At 48.4% G+C, this 14,156-nt stretch overlaps 1 pseudogene; it reads right to left on the minus strand.

The window, feature by feature from the left end:
* Positions 1–12,076: 12,076 nt before the first annotated feature.
* LOC113175822 (homologous-pairing protein 2 homolog pseudogene) lies at positions 12,077–12,523 on the minus strand (annotated as a pseudogene).
* Positions 12,524–14,156: the final 1,633 nt, after the last annotated feature.

The raw sequence follows: 14,156 nt of genomic DNA on the forward strand, positions 1-14,156 counted from the left end.
AGGAAATAGGTTTCGAGGCTGGGGTGGTGTTAGGAATGAGTCGAGTCTTTCCTCTGGAGGCCCAGCTTCCAGATCTTCTGGGCTAAGTCCTCTGACCATCCCGAGGGAAGGGAGGGCCCAGGATCTGGGAAGGCTGGGAGCCGAGAGCTGGGAGCTGGGCAAGGCATTGAACAGCCTCAATGTCTTCCCTCCCGAAAGGCCGAAGAATCGAGTCATTAAAATACAAAGAACAAAAACACAATGTTTGATTTAGAAGTTCCCAGAACCCTGACTCTAGAGTCAAGGGGATCCCCACTTCCCTATGGAGCTTGATCCCTGCAGGGGAGGAGACCACCCCTCTCTCTGTGCAGAACAACCCCATTTCTGTTCCTGCCCAGCTGCCCTGGCCCATCTCTCTGACCCCAAAGCTAGGCTGGTGTCCAAAAGGTCTATTGAGAAACCAAGCTTACGTCTTACCAAACCGTTGGGATTTTACTCTCTGGGTAAAAGTGACCAGGCTACGGCCACTGTGGTTCCTTTGAAGGCATGAGTCCTACTCACGGCCAGCAGAAGCAAAGTGCCGGCTGTTCCTGTCGCCCACAGCAAGGAGCACCGGCCCTCTCATGGGGCCTGCAAGCCAGCACCATGCAAAGGCCACCTTGTCATATGATTGAAGAAATGAAGAAGGAAACTAGTGGTTTACTGAGAACCTGCTGTGTCACACCTGGTCTGGGGGCTTTCACGGGTATCATTGATTGTTCTGTTCACATGCAGAGGACAGCCAGAGACATACGGCATTCCAGCCTCAGTCTCTGTATGAGATACCCAGAAAGGGTTGGTGTGGCCTTTTCAGAACCAGGATGGTCACAACGAGGCCACTGGAGCTGGCCTGGCCACTGGCTCTCTGAAGTTCCCAAAGCCCCTCCTTCACCCCAGTCTCCCAGGTTGACGTCAGTTTGACATCTGGTGTGCTGGCCCTGGGATCAAGTGGTGAACGCTGGTCCTGGCCTAGAGCATCTGGTTGATAAGAGATCGATGCTGCTGTTTCTGTGAGAGGATAACCATGAACCAAACCTAGAATTGGCCGGGACTGTGCAGGTCTCCCTGTGGACGCAGCCAGCCAGTGCAGAGGGCTGCAGGGCTTTGATGAACACCATCAGCTGCAGACTCCTGTGAAACTAGCAGATCACAAATCCAGAGGTTTGAATAACAGCCCCCTCCGCCAGATGGCCGCAGGAGCCTTGCCAGGGAGAAAAAAATGCTCTCCCGCCCTGAATTTCCTCTTTGTTCTGGACCCTGCTCTCTCTGGTCATCATCGGCCCACCCCCAGGCTGTCATGAGCCAGCCACCCAGATAGGGTCTTGGGTTCAGGAGCTTAAGGCAGTTTCCCCAGATTAGGATTTGGGGACAGGGAATCAGGCAAAGAAGCAGCTTTTTTGTCCAGTGTGAGTCACCATGGGCCGGACGGAGCCCACAGCTGTCTGCATCTGGACCTGGAATGCAGGGACAAGGAGGACACTCCCACGGAGCCCTGGACTCTCGTGGGTATAGAACAGGAAGTCATGAGCAGGGCCGCCCTGCAGGGAGCAGGCCTGCTGGATGCCTCAAGCTTCTGCAGTAAGTCTTGCTGTTTGACCCAGTGGGAACTGAATGCTAGCTTGTTGCCACTTAGAATTGCAGCCAGGCCAGGGGCAAATGGTGGTGAGAGTGTCCTGTCAAACTCTGGGGCTCTAAGGAGGGCATCCACTTAAGAGCAAGGCCACTGTGGCGCTCACGACCTTGGACAGCTTACTTGACCTCTCTGAGCCTTCTTCACTGAGATGTAATGGAAATAATAAAGAAATTATGTTTTCAATGCATGTAACACAGTATCTGGCACACAGCAGCCCTTGGGTAAGCACTAGTTCCTCCCTCCCTCCCTCCCTCCCTCCCAGACCTCTGGTCCAGAGCCTTTTGATACCAAGGATTTCTTTGTTACCAAAATGCCTTCACTGATCCACGATTCAGTCTTTTATTCTTGGCCACTGGTACTTGCTCTTTTTCATTTTCTCTGAGTGAGTTCCCATCTCTTCCATCATTATTTTAGCTACTCTGTTTGCCCATATGTATTTAGATTTGCTAAGCTACCACAGGTTCTATTTGGAAGTAGGTGAGGCTGAGTATAACTGCAATGGCATTTCAGCTGATCCAACTTATGAGTTTGTTTTAGAACTTTCTTCCTCCTGCAAGATGTAATGCTACTTTCAATAATTCATCACAACAAGAAACAAATTTATTAGCGGATGAAGATTTAAAAGTGTTTAAAGTGTGTGTCAGGATGGGTTGGGTTTTGCTGCAGTAACAAACAATTCCTAAACATGAATGGCTTAAAATGGCAAAGGTTTGTTTCTCACTCATGCTCAATGTCACTTGTAGGTTGCTTGGGCTTCTGTCCACACTTGTCTCTCTTAGAAACTCAAAGTATTCTTTCTGGAATGTTGTTTATTGGTCACTGCATAAAAGGGAGGAGAAGGTGGAGAATCACTTGGCAGCACTTCATTGCTTCTGCCCAGGAGTAACACATCACTTCCCATTTCATAGGCCAAAGTGGGACCTATAATTCTATTGTGTGCTCAGATAGAAAAAAAAAATCAGAAACAATGAACAACACTAAGGTCAACCACATATGCTTTAAAAAGAACAGAGGAAACCCTGTGGGCGAGCAAACACTTTGGAATCTTCCCCCACCCCCACCCCCCACCATCATTCACCCCTAGGGATTTGCTAGGTATTTTAAAAATAGAAGATGCTCAGGCATTTGCATGGGGAATTTTCTTTTGTTTCCCCCTTTAGTCTATTTCAGTGGCCCTCAATTTCCAGTGTGCATAGGAATTACATTTGGCGTTGCATATCCTTGTATGTACAATCCTAAAAGGTTTTCAAGACATTTTGAACATAGCAGATTTCCCATATGTGCTAAATGTAGACCTAATCATTCCCGTAGGATGTGACTCTTCAGTATTCCATTGATGCCAGTTCCTGGCTTTAATTGTCCCAACACTTTATCTGTACTTCATTTAAAACCTGAGGGGCCATTCTGTCTCTGAATTCAATTGTAATCAATATTTACTTGATCTTTCCTATGTAATCACAATCAGAGCTTAATAATCATTGATAATAAGAGTTTATAACAACTAGCTTTTATCCAAAACTCTAAATCATCCTCAGCATATGTTTTCTTACTTAGTAATTCTCACCAGAGCCCTAAGGAGTTGATTTATTAATGGAACACTTCCACTGTCAGATAGGCTAAGTGACATGCTTAAGAACACACAATAACAATGTGTTAAAGTCAGATTTTGAGCCTGTTTCTGTCTGGCATCAAATTCGATGGCTTTCCCATTATCCCAGGCAGACTTTGGATTTGGACGAGATGGTTCTGTTTGGAAAGGGAGTTTGAAGAAATGAAGTTTGCTCTGGAAATCTGTGGAGAGCACAAGAGAGAAGGCGAGGATCAGGCCCCTTAGGCCCCTCCCCCCCCCCCCCCCCCCGCCATCCCTGCCAGGGATGGCATTGAGCCCAGTAGAATCCACAGGGATTAATTGGGCACACAACATTCTAGGAGCTGGACATTCAGGAATTTCCTGCTAATTAGGCATTTACTCACGGAATAAACATTTCCTTGAAGAGCTCTTAGTAGCCGTCCGATATCATGGCCCTGCCACAGTTTGGTCTCAAGAGGCAGGATGCCAGTTAGTCCAGGATACAGAAGAGTGTGAAGCACACAGTCCCATGTGACTCTCATGTGTAAGTATGTACGAGTGTAAGCGTGTGACTTGTAAATTGTGTCTGCATGGCCTCAGTATTGGTTTAGCCTTTCTCTACTGTAAGGTCACCAGATAAAACACAGGATGCCCGGTTACATTGGAATCTCAGATGAACAACAGTTTATTTTTTGGTATAACTATGTTCCACGCACTATTTGGGATATACTTCTGCTAAAAAAGATCATTCATCTGAAATGGAAACATAACGGGCTGTCTTGTGCTTTCACTCTCTGAAACTGGCTACTGTACATGCGTGTGTGTGTGTGTGCATGTCCGTGGCTTGACTTGTTTATATCTGGGGGGGCCCCCCGAGCATGTGTATGTTTGTGCCCATGTGTCTCTGGGTGTTTCTGGGGGTCTGTGTGCACATGAGCCTGGCTGATAAGGAGTCAGCCAGCGGTTAGGAACCAACGGCTCTGCCACCCGCAGCTCTTCTGCCAAAGCTGCTAGAGCAAGAGAGGTCAGGATGGCCTCGAATTGGGGCTTTCTTCCTAGCCCTGTGCCTGACATGTCATAAATGCTCTCTGGGTATTTATGGCATAAATAAAGGCATGTGTGAAGGAGAGAAATGGGAACACAGGAGGCAGAGAAGGAGAGGGGAAAAGAGAAGTCTAGGAGCAGGGCTGACCTTGAGTTTTAGGTGGCAGTGGGACTTCAGGTTCTGCAGACCCCTGGCCACGTAGCTAGCTCAGGAAAGAGGTCCAGGCTGGAAGAACAGGTTCAGAGAGTGTGAGTGGGTGGGAAAAGGAGCCAGCCCACAGCCGAGCAGCAAGGGTCAGATCCCCAGAGGATACAGGGAGGAAGGGGAAGGCAGTGGCCAGAAAGGAGGCCAGCAGGAGCAACATTTAAGATTGAAGGGGTTCTAAGAAGGTCAGTGGTTCCCACAGGCCTGGGAACCCCAGAGGAGCAGGTGGTTTTCAGAACTTCAAATAGGTACTGGCCAAGTGGGTTAGTCTGAAGCATGGATCCATTCTCTGGGTTCCCAACTGTGCTCTGCAAACTCGTGAGACTCTGGATCATGGAGAAGCAGAAGAAGATGGGAAGAGGGCCCAGGACAGCTGGGGTGGGGATAGGGGAGTCCAGGGGCTCAGGGCAGCTGCTCTGTACCAGCTAGAACAGAAGCATGTAAATGTTTTCACAAGTGGGACAGCTGTATAGGGGCGTCCTGGTTGCCCCTGGAGACCACAGTGTTGATTTTATTCTTGGCTGTAGATCTGCGTTAATTAGTGTCAGGCAGCGAGTAAATGACAATACAGATCAAGTCCTACCAGAAGGCCTGGCATATCCTAGGGACCCAATAAATGTGTTTTCCAACCTTCTTTTCAGAGAGTAAAGAAGCCTCCATCTTCTCAAAAACTTTCCTCTCCTGGGCACAAAGTTTCATTTCAGGGAATCACATTTCCTTTTTCTTGGGAAGACCTGTCTTTTCTGCCACTGAATTCCTGGGAATTTCAAAGACACGGGGGCCTGAGAGCTTGCTGTGGGTCACCGGACAGTTGGAGCCCAAGTGAACAATGGCAATCCCAGGGGACAGCTCCAGCCAGAGTCGTCCCTCTCACAGCCTCCCCTTCCTTCCGACATGGGCTTGTCATCTGTCAGGAACCCGGGCCTTCTCCTGGGTCTGGCACACGGTATGCGCTGTGTAAATGTTTGCTATGATTATTTTTGTTATTACTGTCCCTGGGCCTGGTGTTTCCTGAAACTGAATCATTTCTGGACTCCAAAGTTTATTTTATTTTATTTTATCCAAGCCTCAAGCTAACACCTCAATGGCCCTGGATTCCCAAAGCAGGGAAGACCAGTTCCAACACAATCTCTTTCCTGTGATTTTTAAACATTGCACTGCGGGGGATGGTGGGCTTGCTTCAAGAGCTCACTTAACCTACGTAAACATTTGGTCTGTGGTATACACAGTTCCAGTGCGCACCTTCTTCTGGGTTTCGGGCCTCAGACAGGGTCTCTGGGCTGCTGTGTGTCTTTAGTCATTGACTTGTTCACCTGGTAATTCCCACTGAACTGTAAACCTGGGTAGGACTTCTTGCCTGTTTTGTTCACTATTACAAACCCAGTGACAGAACAAAACCTGTTACGTTGCAAACACTCAGTACGTATTTGCTGAATGAATGAATGAATGAATGGGCATCTTATCTGTGCCAAAATGCCTGGAGTCAGAGGTGGACATGGCCAAGTCCATGAGCTTGTGGTCTCTAGAACACGCCCACTCCATCCCGCCCCCCGCAGATCAACACAACTGCCCTTGAGGCAGGGGCACTCCTTGTAGTGATCAGTGGAGCCTTGTGGGAGGAGTGACACTTCCATGGGGTGTCCCGGATGAGGTGGCATCTCATCTGCTTTGACTTCAGCGTCAAGGAAGAGTCTGCGGAAGGGAAACAGAAGGAGGCAAGATCAGAGGCGGGTAAGCTTGGTGCAGCCGAGGACGATCCAGCTGGCCAGGTGTGTCGGGCAGGTCACAGAGCAGAAGCTCCAGAAGAGCAGGCTCTGTGCCTCAATAAGCCACTGTGCACAGCATCTGGCACATAGTAGGCCCTCAGTTTATTGTTGGTTAACAGAATGAATGAATGAATGACATGAGAATGGAAAGAAAAGATGGGGCTAGAAGTCATTTGGGAGGTTCTTTTTGAGACTAGGATGGGTTTCTTTGCCTCCTTCCACCTTGGACTGTAGATGCTCCTGCTTGGGAGGAACATTGGGTCCAACCTTCTCACCTCCACACCACTCCACCACGGGAGCATGGAATTTTGACCGGGATGCTGCTTAGGGATGGAGCTCCCTCCCTCCGTCCCTGACACCTGGTTCCTTCTCATATGGATCTGGCTGTTAGAACAGGCGGCCATCAGTGAACTGCACAGGAGCAGAAGTGTGGCAGAGAGACAGCTCTGAGCTTGAAGCCTGAAGACCCAGGCGTGGCTGGCTGCTGGCCCTGTGGCTGATCAGCCCTGCATGCCTGGACGGGGCAGGGTGGTCAGTGAGCACAAGCACGGTCTCTCACGTTGGCCAGAACTGAAGTTCCTTGACATCTCTCTCTGTGCCTCAACTTCCTTTTCTATGAAATGGGGGTAGTAATAGTTTCCGCTTCTTAGGACTCTGGCAAGGGTTAGCTAAGTGGTATCTTCCAAATTCTTACTACCTTACTTGATAAATCAGTGCGTGCTCAGTGAAAGTTAGCGGTGGATTTTAGCACGGTCGTCTTTCTGGCTCCGTTTCTTTCTCTGTGTCCTGCCTTGGCTGTCTCAGGGATCAGGGAGAGCACAGACAGGGAGCGTCCACAGAGGTGAGGATTCGGTGCCCTTCCATCTGCGCTGGCCTCTGCTGTGCGAGACCCACCAGTCTGGCTAACCCCCCATTGGCTCCACCCCACTCAGATCCTGGGTTTTTTTTCTCCCTTTGGTAGTTGGGTTTCAGGTCCTTGACTTTGACCTACAGGACATATATTTAAAGCAGGCCTGCAAAGGAAGGCGAAGGGAAGAAGAGGAAACAGTCATGGTTCTTCCTTCATCAGCTCCTGGGAGGGCTCAGGACTCACTCCTGGCCTCTCCCACCCTTTGGCAGAGGGGCTCGCCCTGCCTTTGAAACTACCACTTCCTTCCTCCCGGCCTTCTCAGATCAGAGAGGTGGGGGAGGCGTGGAGGTTCTGTTCCGGAGGCTCTGATGGGGGCTCCAGCTTTCCTCTGATGGGCGCCTCCCCTTGGGGCGCCAGCCCTGCAAGACAGGACTCCTGTGCACCTCCTCCTGTGGTCCATCTTGGACTCCCCACAGGCCCAGCTGTGCTGACCACGCGGGGTTCTTTTAAGAGGCTTGGCTGACCGTCAGCATAGCTGAGATGTCCCAAGACCTACAGTGTCTGAACTGGAAGAAGCTTTAAGATGCTCTGGGCCAGTGGTTCCTAGGGTGGGGCCCCCTAAGGCAGGCATGGGGTGGGGGTGAAGGAGGCGGGGGTGGTCCTTAGGCGATTTCCAGTTCTATTGAAAGCCTGAAAGAAATGTCTATTGCTCCTGGGGGAAGCCTCTTTCCTAAAATTACCAGGTGTCTCTCCTTTCCCCTGCGATCAGCTCAGGGTTGGCCTCTGCACCCCGATGTCACTGGCAACAATAACAGCTTCCCGCTGAGCTTAGCCTACAGGAGAGCAGGCGAGGCCCTTGGCACACACTGCAGACTCCAGCCCATTGATTTCAATCCAGTAACATGGAGGCGTGGCTGATCTCTGTTTTGCAGGTGGAGAAACTAAGGGTCAAGGGATTTGGCACTTTACCCAAGGCCTTGCACCCAGCAGTCTGCTTTCCCTGCCCGAACCCTCATTGACAGAAAGAGGGGGGTCTCCCAGAAGGCCAGCTGTGTGAATACCACTAAAGGGGCAAACATGTTCATCATTATTCAGGAAAGGGGATTTGGTAGGGCAATTTTGGGGTCCAAGGGTTACCTGTAGGAGGAATGATAAAAGGGTGGTGGAATAGTTGAGGACCAGCCATCCATTTTGAAGAGCTAAGGACCAGAGGGTGAGGCTCATGTGAATAGTCATCCTGTGAATTGACAACCGGGACAAGAACTTGTTCGCTTCAAGTGGGCTCCTGGGGCCTGACTCCAGAGGGCCTCTGTCTAGCCAGGAAGAGGGCAGCAGTGTTCTGTGCCCAGCCGATGGCATATACCTGCAGGTCAGCCTGGCAGGGTCTTTGATTCCCCATGTCCCAGCGGGCCACTCCCTGACAAGGGTCAGACCACACATCATGACTAATTTTCCACTGGTTCCCACCTAGCTCCCACCAGCTGCACAGTGCCTTGGCCTTGCCAGACCACAAGAGCCTTTCCAAGATGACAAGGTCAGCAGTATTCGTCTTGAGCAACTCTTCCCTCACCCCTCTGTGACTTCCAATCCCATGCTGTGTGTGCACTTTATCATTTGCTTTCACATCTTGCATATTACAGAATTCGAGACCCAATTCAGAGAACTGGATGGGTATCTTGTTCAAGGTCACACACTCAGATAAGAAATGTTGGAGACAGAGGCTGAGCTGGCTCTGCCTGTCCCGTTAACCACAGCCTGTTCCTCCTTACCAAAAAGAACTTCAGAGAGCAGCTATGGGTCAGGGGCCAAGCTGGGTCCTGCAGATAATTTTAAATATAAGTAACAGCCTCACATTGACTGTCACTTTATTCCTGCAGTGACAAAAACAGTCACCTAGATTAACTGTATCAACCAAGACTGCAAGCCTTCACTCTGAGAGCTCGTGATATCATATGGTGAAAGACACAGATGTTCAGTTCAGGAGTGATTTAGGTCCCAGACCCATAACTTTCTCACTGTGACCCTGGAAGGAAAGGACTGGTCACCACCAGAACCTCTGCATGTATACAATAGGGAGAATAGTACCTTGCTTGCTAGGAAAACAAGTAAGTCCATCATATGTAAGTTTCTTTATAAAAGCTTAAGGAGCATGAATGCAACTGTTATATACAAGGGTGGATCTTCATAAGCTGCTAAGGCAAGGGGAATTAGACACCAATGATTATTAAGTGCTTCCTAAGTCATTTACATGACTCACTCTATTCATGTAAACAAGAACTGGGTGGAGGGCTGGTACCATTATCACTCCCATTTCACAGATGAAGAAACTGGGCCGGGTGCTGTGGCACATGCTTGTAATTTCAGGAACTCAGGAAGCTGAGGCAGGAGGATCTCAAGTTCAAGGCCAGCAAGACTCTCAGGAACTTAGCAAGACCCTCAGCAAATTAGCAGGACCCTGACTCTAAATAAAAAATAAAAAGGACCCGGGATGTAGCTCAGTGATAAAGTGCCCTTGGGTTCAATACCTAGTACCAAAAAACAAAAACAACAAGAGAAACAGAGACCCCCAAGATTTTACATAACAGGTGGCAAATCACAAAAACAGGCTATGAAATTTGGTCATTTAGCACCACCAGGTAAACTTTCTTCTCTCTTTTTTTTTTTTTGTACCAGGTATTGAGCCCAGGGGTACTTAACCACTGAGCCTCATAGGCAGTCCTTTTTTCTTTTGTATATTTTATTTAGAGACAGGGTCTCTCTAAGTTGCTTTGGGCCTCACTAAGTTGCTGAGGCTGGCTTTGAACCTGCGATCCTCCTGTCTCAGCCTCCAGAGCCGCTGATAGAGCAGGTTGAGCGTGGGGCCTGAGAATATGATTTCTTAGAAGTTTCCAAGTGCTGCTGCTGCTGCTGCTGCTGCTGCTGCTGCTGCTGCTGCTGCTGCTGGATCGGGGACCACTCTGTACATGGCTGGCTGCAGAGAGGCTTGGCTATGCTCTGCGGGTGTATGTTACGCTGCTAGAGAAGTGTGGAAGTGGACAGTGAGGCCAGGGCCATTTCTCCTTCAGAAACCACCTAAGAGAAGATGCTTCAGGTGCCTGCCTATGTAGGAAGGCCCTGCAGTGCCTGAATCCTTGTGGCTGTGGCCATTCAGGCCCTTTCCTAGAGTGGCCAAGGGAGGAGAGGCCCTCTGTCTGGGGAGGATGCAGGGAACACATTCTCAGAATGCTTCCCCGGCTCCTGTTGGTCAGCCTGTCCTTTCAGGCTTCCCATAATTCCCAGATTGCAGGAAATGGTCTATGAATAGAGAGATAATGCCCAGCTTTGGAAAACAGAGAGCCCAGGCCAAGAATATGTCAATTTAGTCAAAATTAATTAAAATTATATTTTTGAGCAGAAGTAAGAACATGGTGTCTGGAAGAGCAGAATCATTTCAGAAAACAGGGGTCCAGCCAAACACAGGAGCCACAGGTAGAAGAGAGAGGAAAGTCAAGGCAAATGGTTATCCAGCTGTGGTTGAAAAGACAATGCTTTGTCCACTAAACTGCCTTTATATCTTTGTCTAGACTCAGTTGTCCATACCCAGAAGAGCCAAAGCAATGTTGAAAAAGAAGAAAAATTCACAAGTTAAATTTTACTACAAATCTACAGTAATCAAGACTATGTGATACTGGCAGAAACACAGACATTTATACCAATGGAATAGAACTGGAGAGTCCAGAAATAAAACTTCACATTTATGATCAATAGGTTGGTTCTGCAGCGGTGCTAAGATGATTCAGTGTGCAGAAAACAAGGTCTTCAGCAAACGGTATTGAGACCATGAGATGTCCCTTTGCAAAAGGATGTAACCTGACCCCTGCCTCACCTAACAAATTAACTCATACAGTCGGAGGCCCAAACACAGGGGCTAACACTAGACAACGCAGAGAAGAAAACAGGCGTAAACCTTGGTGATGCCGAATCCAGCAATGAGCCCACCTTGGGCTTATTTGGTTCTGGTTTAGCTTCTCTTAGCAGTGTTTGCAGTTTTCAATACAAGTGTTTTGCATCTTTTGCTAGATTTATATGTAAGCATTTCATATTCTTATGTTGTTATAAATGGCATTTTTTAAAATTTCATTTTCCAATTTTTTGCTTTGCTAGCATGGAGAAATAAAATTGATTTCTACATATTGATCTAGTCTCCTAAAACCTCACTAAATACATTTATTGGCTCCAGTAGCTCCTCTGTGGATTCCATTGGATTTTCTCCACCGACTGTCTGAAGACTTTGACTCCACGGCTCGACTGAGCCAAGGGCCTTGAGATGGATGAAACCTCAAGTTACTCAATAAGTGGTAGCCGCCATGGACTGAGCACTTTTTTTTTTTTTTTACTTAAATTTTTTTCTTTTTCTGAACATCAACAATGTAATTTCACTACAGTTACAATTTTGGAAAATTATCTGGGCCTCAAAACCACCTCAGCCTCTCTGTCCAGCCTCTATCATCTCCCAGTGCTGTCTGTACTTCTCCCAGGACTTAGGACTTGGGCGGGGGGAAGGGTACAGGAAATAATGAAAATGTACCTGGGGTGAAAGTCCTGGGGGATGCCTGAGGCTCCTCAAAGGCTGAGGTATAGCCGCCTCTCTCTACCTTGTCTCCCAAGCTCCCTGCTGCTTTCTTCTTCTGGGAGATTTGAATACCCAGAGGACCTTAAGTATTTTCATACTAAATTATATCACAGTAAATATTATAAAATGCTTTCCTTTAGCTTCGTTCTAAGTGTGCATGTTAAGCTCAAGATGTTAAAATGTGGAAAATTAAATGGGCGTGACCATCCCTTCCTGGCCACCAGCCCTCCCTCTGCCCAACACTCTGGGCTAGTGCTTCTGTCCCCTTCTGTCTCCAAGGCCAAGAGCAGCAGGAACAACAACAAAAAGCCATTCTATACAAGGTGGCCAGTCCCCGCATCTCTGTGTTCCCAACCCCCAGTCTTCACAGAGGGCCCCTCAGGGGTCTGGGAGTGTGACTTTAGGATCTTCATCTGTCTCTATCCCAACTTCTTCAAAGAACTGTTTCTTGCTCTTTGGGTAGCCTTCAAGGATGGCATCAGACAGCTCTGTTGCCGCCCTCTTCCGCTCCCTCCACCCCGACAGTATTTCTGCCTCTCTCTGTAGGCCTGCTCTTTCTCTTCTGGAGTCACATGGCTGGTGGCAGCTTTGATGTTCTTCCATCTCTCTAGGTAGCCAGCACACTCTTCCTTAAACTCCTGGACCTCTCTGCACCTCCCGAGTGGTCAGGGCACTAGTTAACCCCATGTGGTGGCCAATCTGCTGCCAGCTCAGCCCCTTGGCAGTGAGGGCCATGATTTTGGCATGCAGGCCGTGAAGGTCAGCATCACTCACCACGTCAAACTGGTTCTGATCCGAAAAAGAGACCTTCTGCTTCCCGTTCATCTTCTCCTTGATCTTGCCTTGTTGGATCAGCTACTCCAGCACCTTACCACTGCTGCCTTGTCCAGAGCGTGTTCCCTCTGCAGGTTCCCGAACACATCCTGGTGCTGTAGGGCCGGTTCTGCTCCTGCAGGTACTTCAGGAGGATGCCGGAGGCTGAGGAGAGAGACATATGCCGGTGACATAGTGACACTCTCCCGAATCCTACCGAGAACTTTTGTAACACCAAGAACCAGGGCTGGCACAATGAAAGCTATTATTCAGTACAATTAAAATGCCCTAATTAAAAAAAGAAAGAAACATAAAGGTAAGCATGTTATTTTAAACTACAAAACTAAATATGATTTCAAAAATCTAAACAATCATAACAACACAAAGAATCAGGGCAGAGATGGGGGTGAAAGGAGTGAGCCATATGGATGCAGAATGTAAGGGGGTAACCATGACAACCTTTGCCCCAGCCCTGCAAAGAGCACTGCTAAAGGCTTCCCTTGCATTCACTCCTGTCGACCTCAACACAGCCGCAGAGTGGTAGGGGCTGCTGTCACTCTTCCTTTACAGGTGAGGAAACGGGCTCAGAATGGTGAAGGGACTGGCCAGGTCGTGAGTGGCAGAGCTGCATTTGAAGCGACACCTACCTGTTCGTGTTGGTTGTGTATCCTTCCTCCACTGGTCTCACCTCTGGTGAATCAGAATCACCTGGAGGGTTGGGCCCCATCTCAGAATTTCTGGACAGGACAATTTGCATTTCTAACAACTTCCCAGGGGATGCTGGTCCAGGCGGATGCTTGGAGAGCCACTATACTGAAGGCTTGCTTCCTCCTCCATGAAGATGCTAAAAGTAAAAGAGAAATCTAAAAAGATGCCACCAGATCCCTCTGGCTTGTGAAAAATAAAAATTAAAAAAAGTGGAAGCATCAATTTCTCAAGACTGGACTAAGTGCCAGCGTCAGGCTCCCAGTGTTGGAGCCCCAGCCCCATTCCAGACGCCATCCGCAGAATCAGCAAGCAGCTGTGACTTGAATAGGGGAAGGAACTGACCATAGTGGGAAACTCTGTCAGGACTTACTCATCTGAAAAGAATGTCTGACATTTATTCTGAAAGATGTCTTTCTGTCAACCCTCAATCCTTGTAGTTCAAAATGGTAGTTTTTCCCTACACATATTTCAATATAATTCGAGTGTTTTCTCATTTATTCTAAGATATCTGTATCAGAGGGACATGGTACCTCAGATTTTAAAAGACTTTGGACAAAGCCTTCTGCAAAAAAAAAAAAAAAACAGAGCAGGGAAAATGATCAGCACAGAACTATTCAACATGTTTTTACAGAGAGCCCAGTTAAACCAGGTGTGGCCAAATCCCCATTTTAAGCATGTGACAGCATTGCACAGTTGATCTCAGTGTCCAAGGGGCTAAATTTTCCTTTAATCTCCCAAATCTTTGACATCCTCTAAGACATCCCGCCTCCATAACCAGCTGCATCTGGCCATGGGAAAAAGCTGACTCGATTAATTCACTCCATCTTTATTGGGAGTATTGCAAAGTCTCCATTCCGGAATTCTCCATCCTGCTATGCCTTGGAGTCTCCCAGGTAGAGTGGACTGGAGGTGACTCCAGGGCCTGCCAGAGCTGAGC

This window comes from Urocitellus parryii, chromosome 4, assembly GCF_045843805.1.
Source record: "Urocitellus parryii isolate mUroPar1 chromosome 4, mUroPar1.hap1, whole genome shotgun sequence".
Lineage (NCBI taxonomy): Eukaryota > Metazoa > Chordata > Mammalia > Rodentia > Sciuridae > Urocitellus > Urocitellus parryii.